We start from the raw sequence: 12,090 nt of genomic DNA, 5'->3' as shown, positions 1-12,090 counted from the left end.
GCAACATTCAGTCAGGGCTTTTTGTATTTCTCTTTTCCTTTTTTCACTCCCTCTGAATTTCCAACTGATTTTCGAAGGTGTTCTAGGAATGGAGGATATGGGGGTTAGGGGCTAAAGAGGAACACCTGGATGGTGGAGAAGGTGAAAAATGGACTCATACATAACACATAGTCATTAAAAATAAATTTTATAACTTTTCTTAAAGAGAATTATCACTCAGTGAGTTTCTTCCATTGGCTAATATCAAAATGTTTCGAACATGAGCATAAATCAGGCAAAAGTAAAAGAGCACCAAAAATTGACATTAATTGTAATAGAACTTGATCTTCTAACAATGAAAGTGTTGGCCAAGAAGCACCTTCCTGAGTCCCACCTGGACTGAGGCAGAAGATTTCAGTTCAGAGGTGGGATGGACAAGGGCTCAGCCCTTCGCCTGAAACTCATGTCTGTGAATTTTTCTGAAGCTAAAAAATTATAGACCCTTTCTGAATTAGAACAATGTTTTTTTCTAGAATGTAAACACCTCAAAAATGGTTAAACATTTATTAATTAAAGGAAATCCATCAAGCCATATTTTCAACCTGCTGTGTCTGTGGTTAATTGGCTAGCAGTCATTACTACAACAATGGAATGAGTGTTTTAATATAGGAGTTACTGGGAAGGAGGGCAACAAAGCCAACGAATAAAGACTGTTTTGGAGTGTGGATTTTTTGACATGAAAACTGCTTTTGGCAGAAGTTCAAGTTTAGGGGTAATTAGAAGTTAGTATGAAGATGATGAACATGAGGGTGAGTCAACTGTTGCAAAGAGAAATTGCCCTTGAACTGGGAAAGTTGTGAAGATAGTGGAAGTGTCAAAGGTAAAGTTCACGATAGTCAAAATTTGCAGACAGACATTCCTGTTCTTATTACCTAGTTTTCCATGCTTCTACTCGGAGAAGGCCGACCAATGAAAAGATACTGGGGTGAATCTAAATCAGCAGTGAACAATAGGTTTTTCAAATACTCATTACCACTATCTTTTGCTTTTGCCTCAGTTATTAATAGCTTGTGGTGCAAAGGATGGGATCAAACCTAATTAAAAATAAACATTATTCCAAAGATCTTTTAAGGTAACTTTGAGATGTTTTCTTTAAAAAAATTTTTTTTAAATATATTTAACAGTTTAGGTGCCAAGAGAGAAGCTCAAAATGAGGCAGGTAGAGGAAGCATCCACCTGGGATGGTGGATAAGGCGAATAATGGACTCCTAGATATTATTCAAAGATGAGAGCTGATATTAAAACTTAATATATATTAAACAAAAATGCAGTCGTAGTATATATAAGAAAAATATCTAACAGAAACTTCATATATATCGGATAATCTTTCTAAAGTTTTATAGCTCTGATTTCAAAAAGGGTTATGAAATACTTGGAATATATGTTTCCATTTCCTTTAAGTAATGTTCTTAATATGGTTTTATATGTTTTTCTCTTTTTATACATAATTTAAGATAAATTAAGTTCACTGTTTCATCTAATTACATTGCACTGCCTCCATTTTATTAGTTTGATAGAATTGAAAAATTATCTTTAATAAAAAAGGAAACTTATTATCTATTTAAAGTTTAAGAAATGCATTTTAATTTCTTAATTCATTATAAGAACTTAACAGAAAGCAGCAAAATTAACTGAAAGAATCAATGCCCTAATTTTTCAACATTCAAGTAACTTGAGGATATTTAATTACTCAAGAATTTATTAATTCAGTCAAGACTGACTTTCAATCATGTAAAAATGTATCATGAAAATAAAATTCTTTTTAAAATTAACACACATCTTTGTAAGAGAATATATCTTTAACCTAAAGTTTATGATTAAATTATATTTTATGCACTACAGCTAATGATAACTATCATAAATGAAATAATATGTACACATTAAAAAATTACACATAAAAACCTGTATACATCATCTATTTCAAACTTCTCATTTTACAAGTAAAAATATTGAGGCAGTGTTGTTAAATGACCTTGACCATGGTCATACTGCTAATTTTGACTTTATGGCAAGTAAAACTTCTGGGTTTTTGGTAAATTTTCTACTTATTATAAGACAATGTATATATATAAATGCACACCCATTTTACAATAGTGTAAAGCTAATATCTATTCCTAAACAGTAAGCTAGTAGACTCATTATGAAATGTATGTAGTCTCTTAGTGCATTTATTAAATATCACTATTACAAATTCTTAGTGGTGCTTTTAAATTCCAGTAATTAGCATTGGCAACCACAATAACAAGTGCACTCATATTGTTGTGAATCTGACCAGTGCATAGCCCTTTTTGAAAAAAATAGCTGGAGTGAATTCTTAAACACTGATAATCATGTTGTAGGAACTCAAAAGATATCTTCTGCTTATTCTACTGCTTCCTTCCTGCTGCAATCACATCTTTCTCCTAAGGCATGCTTACCTCATGTGGGGCCACATATACTATTACTGCTGTGGTAACTGGGGTGTAACTGATGTACCATGGGTAGGCCCTATTAGCTTCTTCCCATGTCAAGGGTGTTCCTCCAGGACTAATATCTTGAGCTTTGGAAGCAATTCCATGAATATCTTATGTAAAGCATTATTTATTTTAAGCTGCTACAGAATTGACTCCAGGTTTTAGTCTTTTAAAGTGCAGTTTTTACCTTTCTTAATTTAGTCACATATAAAAGACAAGAAATTTCCTCTGAAATTTTAAGTAATGAATCTAGGCCATAATCAATACTTTCAAATGTTGGCATATATATATGCTTAGTTTTAAAAGTTTACACGGAAGGCAGATATGCTTAAAATGTTTTTGAAGCAAAATCAAAACAACAAATGATAGCATGTTTCTGTGTAATAACTAAAAGCATAAATTAAGTGTAGTATGCTTTTGTAGACAGAATGGAAATATGGAAATATGCAGTGCTAGGCCTTAAATTAATCTTCTCAAACCTCATGTTAATCACCTGTGGGTAAAATACTAACAACATGCTGTCTCCTTCTTCAAGACAATTTGATCTTTTATGAACTGTCTAGCTCTGCTTTCCTGGAAACCTGATAAAAATTAGAATGCATTATTGCATTACTAGGCAAATTTACCTATGGTAAAAACGAGCCTTGATTACTACACTGAATTGGGACTGGTATTAGTAAATACCTAAGAGTAAGCCTAATAGTCCCTGGAGTATAGCAACTATTTTCACTGGGCAGGCACCTTGCAGGAACTCTGGAAGCTGTACCTAAATTGCTGTAATATATATTGGTTCCTATCCAGAAAGAAGCTTTCAAGCCAGGATGCTTCCTCTACCTGCCTCATTTTGAGCTTCTCACTTTGCACCTGAACTGTTGGTCTGCTGTAAGGACTGCCTCAATAGAGTCCTGGAGGCTGCCCTGTTGGCAGTCTGATGTTCCCTCTTGTCCTGGCTCTGAGTAGGCTGGCATGAGCTATGGCCAGCGGTGGTCTTATGGGCCTAGTTGGTTAGGAAAGGTGGGCAATACACCTCCCAAGTCATACTGATGAAAACAAATCTGGGTTTTATCATAATAAAACAGGAGAGTTGGGAGTTCCTGCTGTGGCCCAGTGGGTTAAGGGAGTTCCTGCTGTGGCCCAGTGGGTTAAGGATCTGGCATTGCCACAGCTATGGTATAGGTCACAGCTGTACCTCACATTCAGTCCCTGGCCTGGGAACTTCCATAGGCTGTGGGTACAGCTTAAAAAAGGAAAAAAAAAGGAAAGGAAAGTTCACAATTTCCAAAACTGTAAACAATTTTTTTTTTTAAAGTTAAGAAAGTATAAAAAAACTCTTATTCTACCTATAAGATGTGTATAATGCTGTTAATAGCCAAAACCATTGCTTAAATTTACACATTAAAGAATATAAAAATACGGTGTTCCTATAGCAGCAGACACTAGCAAATGATTAATATAAATATTCAAAACTCAAAATAGCTAAAGTAAGCCAGGAAACAAATGTGAAATTCATAGATTTTTTTTTCTTGTTGGTTCAGACTACACACAGAGCAAGTTATTTAACACATTATTGTAACACAAATTAATGAATATACCTAAACTACCATGTAGAGATAAGGCTTAATATAGAAAACATTATCATTTTCCACATAATAAAACCATCTATAACATTTGCATTGTTACGAAAGTGCCAAGGTAAACTGCCTTCCCAAAAGATACAGCATAACTTGATCCCATGCTCATTTCTTATATTTTCTTAAGTCAAATATGACGGCAATACTAATGCTTCTGTCAAGATGACTCTTACTATATATACAGGGTATATGCTCACCCTTAAGTTTCATAAGGTATTGAAATACTTTGAGTTCTCTCATTCCCGGTCCAAGAGACTAGAACCATAATAAAAAACAGTTTCTGTTCCAACCTCCACTGCTTGTGGACATCTTGGCATGTTTGTACACATTAACTTCTTTCAATATTATATTAGTCACTTAAAAACATTTTAACTGGTGTAAAGTTATTCATAAAACCGAGAAAATAAGACACATTGCTCACCTGTAAGATGGAAATTATAAATCAGCTTTTGCCTATCAATATGAAGACTGAATATGGTAGTATAAAGCATAGGATATAGCCAATGAATCAATATTTCTTCTCTATATTTACCCACATGTACTTACTTTTATATCTTAAAGAAAAGGGAAATGTTGGCACATAAGCTAATCTTACTCTAATTTTTATTTTGTATAAATTAAATATTTAGTCACAGTATTTGCTGTGATAAATATACATTTATATTAAGTGAAAAAATTTGAAGTGTTACTGCACTATCTCATGGGGTAGCTAAGAGCAAAGATAACCATACATGTTAATGTTTTGTGTGAATTTTATACTATCACCAATACTTCTCTTTACTACATGTCAAGCCCACACTGGCTGTGATTGGGTAAATCAAACTTAATGCAAGGATTGTAGACTCACCTTCAAATGATAAAGATTTTGGTTTCCATCATTAAATTATTCAAAATGGGACAGGAGAGGGACACATCAAGCTAAGAATCTTTCATTAAGTTTACAAATTGGGAAAAGGTTTCAGAAGTGCTTGTTTTGTCCAAGAAAAAATTATTTATTTAAACTCAATGTTAAGTGGAACTTGGGCTCAGATAGCATTTTTTCCTGAGTAAATACCATTGAAATATACTTTAAGGGAGAAAATATGTGTTATAACTAATTACATCAAACATATAGTCCTGAACTGCATGCAAAATCCTTTAAAAACCTTGCAAGAGTCTTTTGTGAAGTCTTATGTACCTGACTCTTTCCTTCTCCTAATTTTTCTATCTTAACGATAAATTTTCAAAGTTCTTCCTGGTAATTTTACAAAGAGCTTTGCAAAGTTCTTTCACATGTAAGTAATCATCAAAATATCACAGACTGCACATACTCCACAGTTGGAAAATGAGCTAGTAATTGCCGAAAAGAGGACCTGAACCCCAGTGTTTTGTTTTGTTTTTTCATATTCAGTGGAAGATTTTTGATTTATAAGTCATTGAATGTAATCATAAATGCTAAAATGTACATATATAATTAATAGTATAGGATTTATTTAGGGAAAATAAATTCTAGAGTGATTGAAAGTGTTATTTATCCAGGAAATGATTATTTAGCATGTGAAGTTTAAGTATATCAGCACATCCTGCCAGAATGAGCTCAAAACCTCAATTTTTTAGTGGAAATACTAATAGAACACCAGTCAACCTTTTCTGATATCCATCCAAATTTGAATGTACAATAAAAAGAATAAAACAAAATGATGTCGATTGCTAATTAGGTACCTCTTTGAATTCCGGAGTTAGTCATACCTGCAAATTTGAACATAGAGCAATGATAAAGTGTGCTTCATAACAAAATTAAAAATCCATATCCTGCTCAAAGTAGGTTATAGGTTTCAGTGGGCCTAAAATGAAGAGAATATTTACTACCAAGTAGGGGCATAAACCAAGAACTCTTGGATATTGGTTGCAGAAATAGACCCAAGGTAGCCAGGAGTCTGATATGTGAAGAAAAACTGGGGCTAATAACCCTCCATACAAAGGAAGAATCATGAGTTGAGTCTTGGTTGATTTCTGGCTTAGGATTTAGGATGTATGAAGCTGTGGAAATGAGCAGATAGCTAACCACCAGGTATGGTTGGAACTGTCCATCAGCACAAAGTCTGAACCTACAATGCTCCCAATATTTCCCTGAAACATGAGCCAGCAGTACCCAGTGTCAGAATTAATTGTAGACTGGGGCCCTGCTGGAAGGTTTGAAATGGGCCAAGTAAGGAGGAGAGGGTTGGGAATGGGAAGACTCTTCCACTTAAGATTAGCCTACAAATGAACATGAAGTAGCTTCTGGTTAATTCAAAAAGGATTTATGAGGATAAGATTAACTTCAAGGAGCTAGCCTGTTGATCTCTTTGAGTAATGATTATGATAGAGGAAGTCTTTGACCACTGTTCTTCACGTAAGCATCAATCCTCAAGGTACTTAGAGCCTTCAGATCCTGTCACCCTAGATTAATTCTTCTAGGATCTTGAGATTAGTTTGAAAAAAACTACTTGTTTTCTTCTTTGTCTTCTTTTGTCTAAGAATAGCCTATGGTTTTACATATGCCGACCACATTTAAATACCTTTTTCAAATATCTTTCATCAAAAAACAAAGGATATATGAGAATTATAGTAATATATATACCTGCTTTCCCAGAAAAACAAAAAGTGGGCTGAGGCTGATAAAATTTTAATATAGTTGTCTCACGTTCATTTCATCTGCCTTGCATAAATTTGCTTGTGCTTATAAAATAAATTGATGCCGTGGCTTGAAAATTTGGTAATATGGACTTAAAAAAATTTTTTTAACGGAATATTTTTCCTTTATCAGGGAGCAAATACACAAGCCCATAATGATAAGCTGTGTTATGAAATAAAAGTTTTATCATACACATTTCATTTTTGATGTTGCTGCAAAGAAATATTCTCAGTCATACTGATGAATATTTGTATTGGGGAGAAAGTGTTTCAGCAGATAAACTGCAGATGGAGGTCCTAGGAATATCTGTATTGGAAATGAAATTTTTCAAATAGGAGCTTTCCAGGCTATGTTTGCATTAAAAAAAAAAAAAAAAAAAAAAAAAAAAAAAAGTCCACAAATAAGGAAAAGCTCAACTAGCGTTCTATTTAAAAAAAGAAAAAATCCAGGTAGTCCTATTGAATAATTTAGGCCTAAAAATCTCTGAGGGTGAATAACTGACAGCTCATTTTCTTCATTGCCTTGGGGGTGGGAATGTGTTCTGGTGACTCTCTCTCATTGGAAGGCCACTGTGATTAGAGTCACCCCTGTTAACGTCAGCAGCGCCTTGGTTGGAAATACCCTCAGGAGACTTAATATTCATAGGAATTAAAATTGGCAACTAAGTGAGGGTGGAAGGACCAGTTCTTCCCTAAGAATCTGGCAGGTAACTGCAATTCCTTCTTTACCTAGAATAAAACCTCTGAAAAGTAGTAGGATCTAAAGTCCTGGATGATAATATAACTTGAAGCGAGATCATACTCATCAGCATTTAACAATTTATATTTGACACTTCTACCTATTTCTGCTTATGAATTCCTTTCATTCAAGTAGCCCTGAGAAAGTGATCAGAGATAAAGTTAACTGTACTGAAAGTGAAGTCATTTGTTAGGAGAGACGTATAGTCCAGTGGTTGGAGGAGATATCTGTCCTTGGGGAAAGTAAATTTGAGCTCAAGTGCCATTATCGACTGGCTATGTAACATTGGGAAAGTCTTTCAACCACTCTGCTTTTACATTTATAAATGAGAACAGAAGCAGTACCTACTTCACTGGGCTTTAAGGACTAAATAAATAATGGGTATGAAATGTTCAGGGCAGTGTCTGTTTCCTTAAAGATTCCCAACTCATGTTATTCATTTGTACCTTATCTGGAAGTAGGCAGCTTCCACTTAGAGCAAAAGTGGAACCGTGGATATCCGTGGAGGATACAGCTGTTGTCATTGGTAAGTTGAGAGGACATCTAGGAAGCACTGCGTGCTTATTACAGTGTTGACTACACCCTTTCCTGCTTAATTGGTCATTGTAATTGGACTGTATTTTTTCCCATACTTTTTATCTTGATATGTAAGATAGTTTTCTTTTTACAATTGAAGTTGTTAAATCCTGTAAATGTTGATTTGGGGTTAAAAAAATAAAAGTTATTTAAAAGAGAATATCCCTTAGAATAGGCAATATATCCTGTGATTGCTAAAAACTTTCCTCCAAGCACATGAAAATTTTCATGTATAATAATATAGAATATATACTTAACATCATTTGCTTTACTTAATTACTCATTACAGTCTTATTTGTAAACATGCACAGATAAAGCCACAGGGACACAAGACACATAGATAAATGAAAAGATAAAGGAACTTATTTAGGGACTGTCTAATTTGTAAATTTTCATACATTTTAACATGACATTTATTAGCAAAATAAACTTCCAGTTAAAAAGATTTTTTTTTAAGTTGGTCTTAACCATAATGTTTTCTAGCCCAAATTTTAATTGGAATATTTATAAGCAAACCACCATTATAAATTACATATGACTAAACTGCTCCTTTGAGGGTGTCACTTGGTTTATGATTACTGTCTTCATCTCCACTTAGCTATATTCTTCAATGAATTTAACCATTAGTGAAACATTACCTGCATAAGTTACCAGTGTATATTCACTTTCCAGCCTATTGCTAACATTTAAGCATAATAAATCGTAGGTAAAAATATCAAACCCTTCCTTTGTCACTCTATCTTCACCCCCCCCAAGTGCCTCTTAAAGTATATTAAATTAACTGAAATTTAAGCAAAGACTATATATTCTAACTATTTGGATAAAGAGGAAAATTCTCATTCATCATTTTATCCCTTCAACAATTGGCTTACTGACTTTTTCACTTATTTTCTTAATGAATCAAATATACTAGCCCATGTGTTCCTATTGTATAAAACCAACTATAAGACATTTAAAAAGTGCAGTACAGTGCCACTTGATTTTTATTACACTTTGAAAGGCAAATGAAGTAAATCAAGAAGAAACAAATCTAAATGCAGTGCTGAAGTGAGGTCCAGCCTTTCAAACTGGCTTCCTATTAATCACAGGACTGACCTTTTCATTAAGGGGCAGTTGTTGGAGTCACTGACATGGTTACAGCATTCACATGTGTGAACTGTACTCTGTGGTATTCATGTTCTGGGGAAGGCACAGTGAAATTAGATTCTCTCCCTGTAGGGGGTAGACATTGACCGCTATTCAACGCCAACAATTGTCGGTTAAAGTTTTCATGAAGAATGGCTTTTAAACTGCGTTTACTCCACCATCAGTAATGTCAAATGCAATTCTTAAAGTAATATATTTAACTAGCAGTAATTAATTAAACCTCTCATAGCAGCAACTTTATCCAAGCTAAGTCATTTCTGAATATACACAAAGGAGTCATCAGAATTCTATCGTCATGGCTTTTAAACCACCCATTTCATTGATATCCATTTATAATAGTTAGAAAACAAAAACAAAACATTAGCCAGGGGGAATTATTTAAATAATGCAACGATGCTTTATCTAATTTCACCTGTTTGTGGACCCTATACATGTGAATTGTCTTTTGGGATGACAATGCATTCCCGACTAATTTTTCGAATTAAAAATGCCTAAATTAAAAAAAAAAAAAACCCTCAGAAGGCTACAAATAGATATGATGTGCTGACAGTTTTTATTCATCCTTTTTTAACATGATTATCTTTGTGCAATATTTGATGGATTGAATTTAGGAATCATAACTGGAATCTTTGTCAAGGCGCATGTCCCATGTGTTTATTTCCTACTTGGAACATCATACTTTTGAACAGCAAATACATTCTTTCACATTGGCTGACATTCCACCTGAGAAAGTCCACCACAGTTAGCTTGTTAACACAATTCAGGATATATGGTGTAGTAGTAAAAAGACTCCCCATAGCCAAGTAAAAATCAGAGTAGGGGGCTCAAGGAACAGAGCTGTACTTAGATCAGGTCTGAACTTCAAGTTCAAACACAGTTTAATGGTGAACCAAAGTTGTAAATGCAAAGTAAACGCAATGTGAAGGCTGCTTGAGACCAAGCATGAAAGACCAAAAAGTCAAAATTGAGATTTCCTACATCTGGTTTTAATATCTTTTCCTATGCTATTAGACAAATGACCTTTTGTTTTGTTTTGTTGGTTTCAAAAATTCATTATCATTGTCATGGCTGCTACAACCTAATACTGTTTTAGAGTTTTAAAAAATCACTTCTTTGCTAAGGGACAGAGCTGTAGAACAGATTTGTTAAGCAAAAATTACAACCACGTCCCTCCTATTAATGAATGATTAGTTATGTAACAATAGAGTTACGTGTAAAAGTTGAAATCCATTTTCAAGAAGAGTATGGATTCTTAAAGATTTTTTTTTTCTATTCTCAGAACTGTGACAAAACACTTGCCATCATCATTTATGCCACCAGCAATAAAAGACCTTTCATCCAGAAAGAGCACGTAATATGTTAGGCTACAGGATTGAATTAGCAATAATATTAGCACCACATTTTATTCCGAGATTTTCTGAATGAGGAAGTCACTCGCGGAGTCTAAGCTTCAGTGACAGTGCCAAGGCACTGGTGCAAAACGAAACCGGAGGAAATCCACAGGGTTATCAACACAGACTTTTTGCTAGTTCACTTTTGCACAGTCTTTAGAGGACTCCCTGAGAGTAAACAGCCTTAATTAATTCCCAAGTAAAAGAAGGAAAGATAAATTTTCCACTTACTGAATTTGCTGTTCTTTGTCCATGCGTTGAGGTAAAAGGCTGTTCCGCTGTTCTTACCTAGCTCTAGGTTACCCTCCGGATTAGGCATAAATGTGAGCAGCAAGAAGCATGTTGACTTTGTAACTGTACAGGGAGCAGCCCATCGCCCTGCTGCTGGAGAGCCGGTCAGGACAAAGTGCTAAACTTCAGCATGAGAGCACAGCATCAATTACCCCTGAGGCTCTACCATTTCACCTACACCTGGGCGGATCTATCAAGCTGCATCTCTATTAGAGCTATTTGACTCTGTGGTTTAAGAGGGAGGAGAAAAAAAAAAAAAAAAAAAAAAAAAAAAAAAAGGAGGCTTGCCGTTGTCACACTTGTTTCCTATTAAAGAGCCTTTCGGTGGATTGAGTAATTGTGTACGAAGGTAGTCTGGCTGGCAGATGTGTGCAGCCCCAGCGGAGCATTAGATTCAAGGCAGATGGGTTGTACCAGGGCGCAAACAACATTGAGAGAGAGAGAGAGGCGTGATTAAAACAGCAGGCCTCTGTTTTATAGTGCTGGAAGTGGGGTAGCATTAAAGCTTCTGGGAACCAGAGTTCCCCAAATGGCATTGCTCTATAGCATGGAAAACAATAAATCCAATAAAAGAGAAAGATGTGCAAGCAACAAAAGTTATAGAGATATTTATAATATTCACTTTAACTATTAATGAAGGTTTAAATGAAGTACTCTCCCCCCATAGCCTAACTGAACTTAATTAAAACTACTCAATCATGGGTCATAGTGGGTTATCGATAGTGTTAACGTGATGGATTTGAAACAGATCCCTCATTCTGCTATATAAGCCATGGTTATCATTTTAATCTGAATTAAATTGCTTTAAGGAGATTTACACTGTCAGACAGATTGACATTCTACAAATGGGCATTTTTGAAAGATGTAACTGAGCCAATTGTTAGGGAAAATGTCCTCTTGCAGGTGTTTCTGCATACCACATATTATTTCAGACATCTTAATCCGTGGAAACTTTAAGGCTTTCTATGGCACCTCTCTTTTGAGGATCCAAAAATGTAAAAGTAATCAAAATAAATATAATTAAACTTCACAAATAAGAACTGCTTGATTTATTTTCCTATGTTGTTGAGAACTACTTTCCTATATCAAATAGTACATAACTATTATTATTAATAGTGGATAGTAATTGGACAGTTGCTACATGCCAGAAACATGCAAAAAGCTCTCTG

The 12,090-nt window shown here is 34.6% G+C and overlaps 1 protein-coding gene across 3 annotated transcripts in view; it reads right to left on the bottom strand.

The window, feature by feature from the left end:
* SEMA3A (semaphorin 3A) overlaps positions 1 to 11,155 on the bottom strand; it is a 454,735-nt gene extending 443,580 nt beyond the window's left edge. For all 3 annotated transcript variants that reach the window (XM_021063479.2, XM_021063478.2, XM_084977288.1), the window contains exon 1: positions 10,862 to 11,155. The gene's annotated coding sequence lies outside the window, so the exon portion shown is untranslated. The remainder of the gene's footprint in view (positions 1 to 10,861) is intronic.
* Positions 11,156 to 12,090: the final 935 nt, after the last annotated feature.

The sequence above is a fragment of the Sus scrofa genome, chromosome 9 (genome assembly GCF_054392235.1).
Source record: "Sus scrofa isolate SSC_HxYL_T2T_F1_AM1 chromosome 9, Sscrofa_HxYL_maternal_Yorkshire_Landrace_v2.0, whole genome shotgun sequence".
Taxonomy (NCBI): Eukaryota; Metazoa; Chordata; class Mammalia; order Artiodactyla; family Suidae; genus Sus; species Sus scrofa.
Note: the sequence above shows the minus strand (reverse complement) of the source record. Positions and strands in the feature narration are given on the sequence as shown.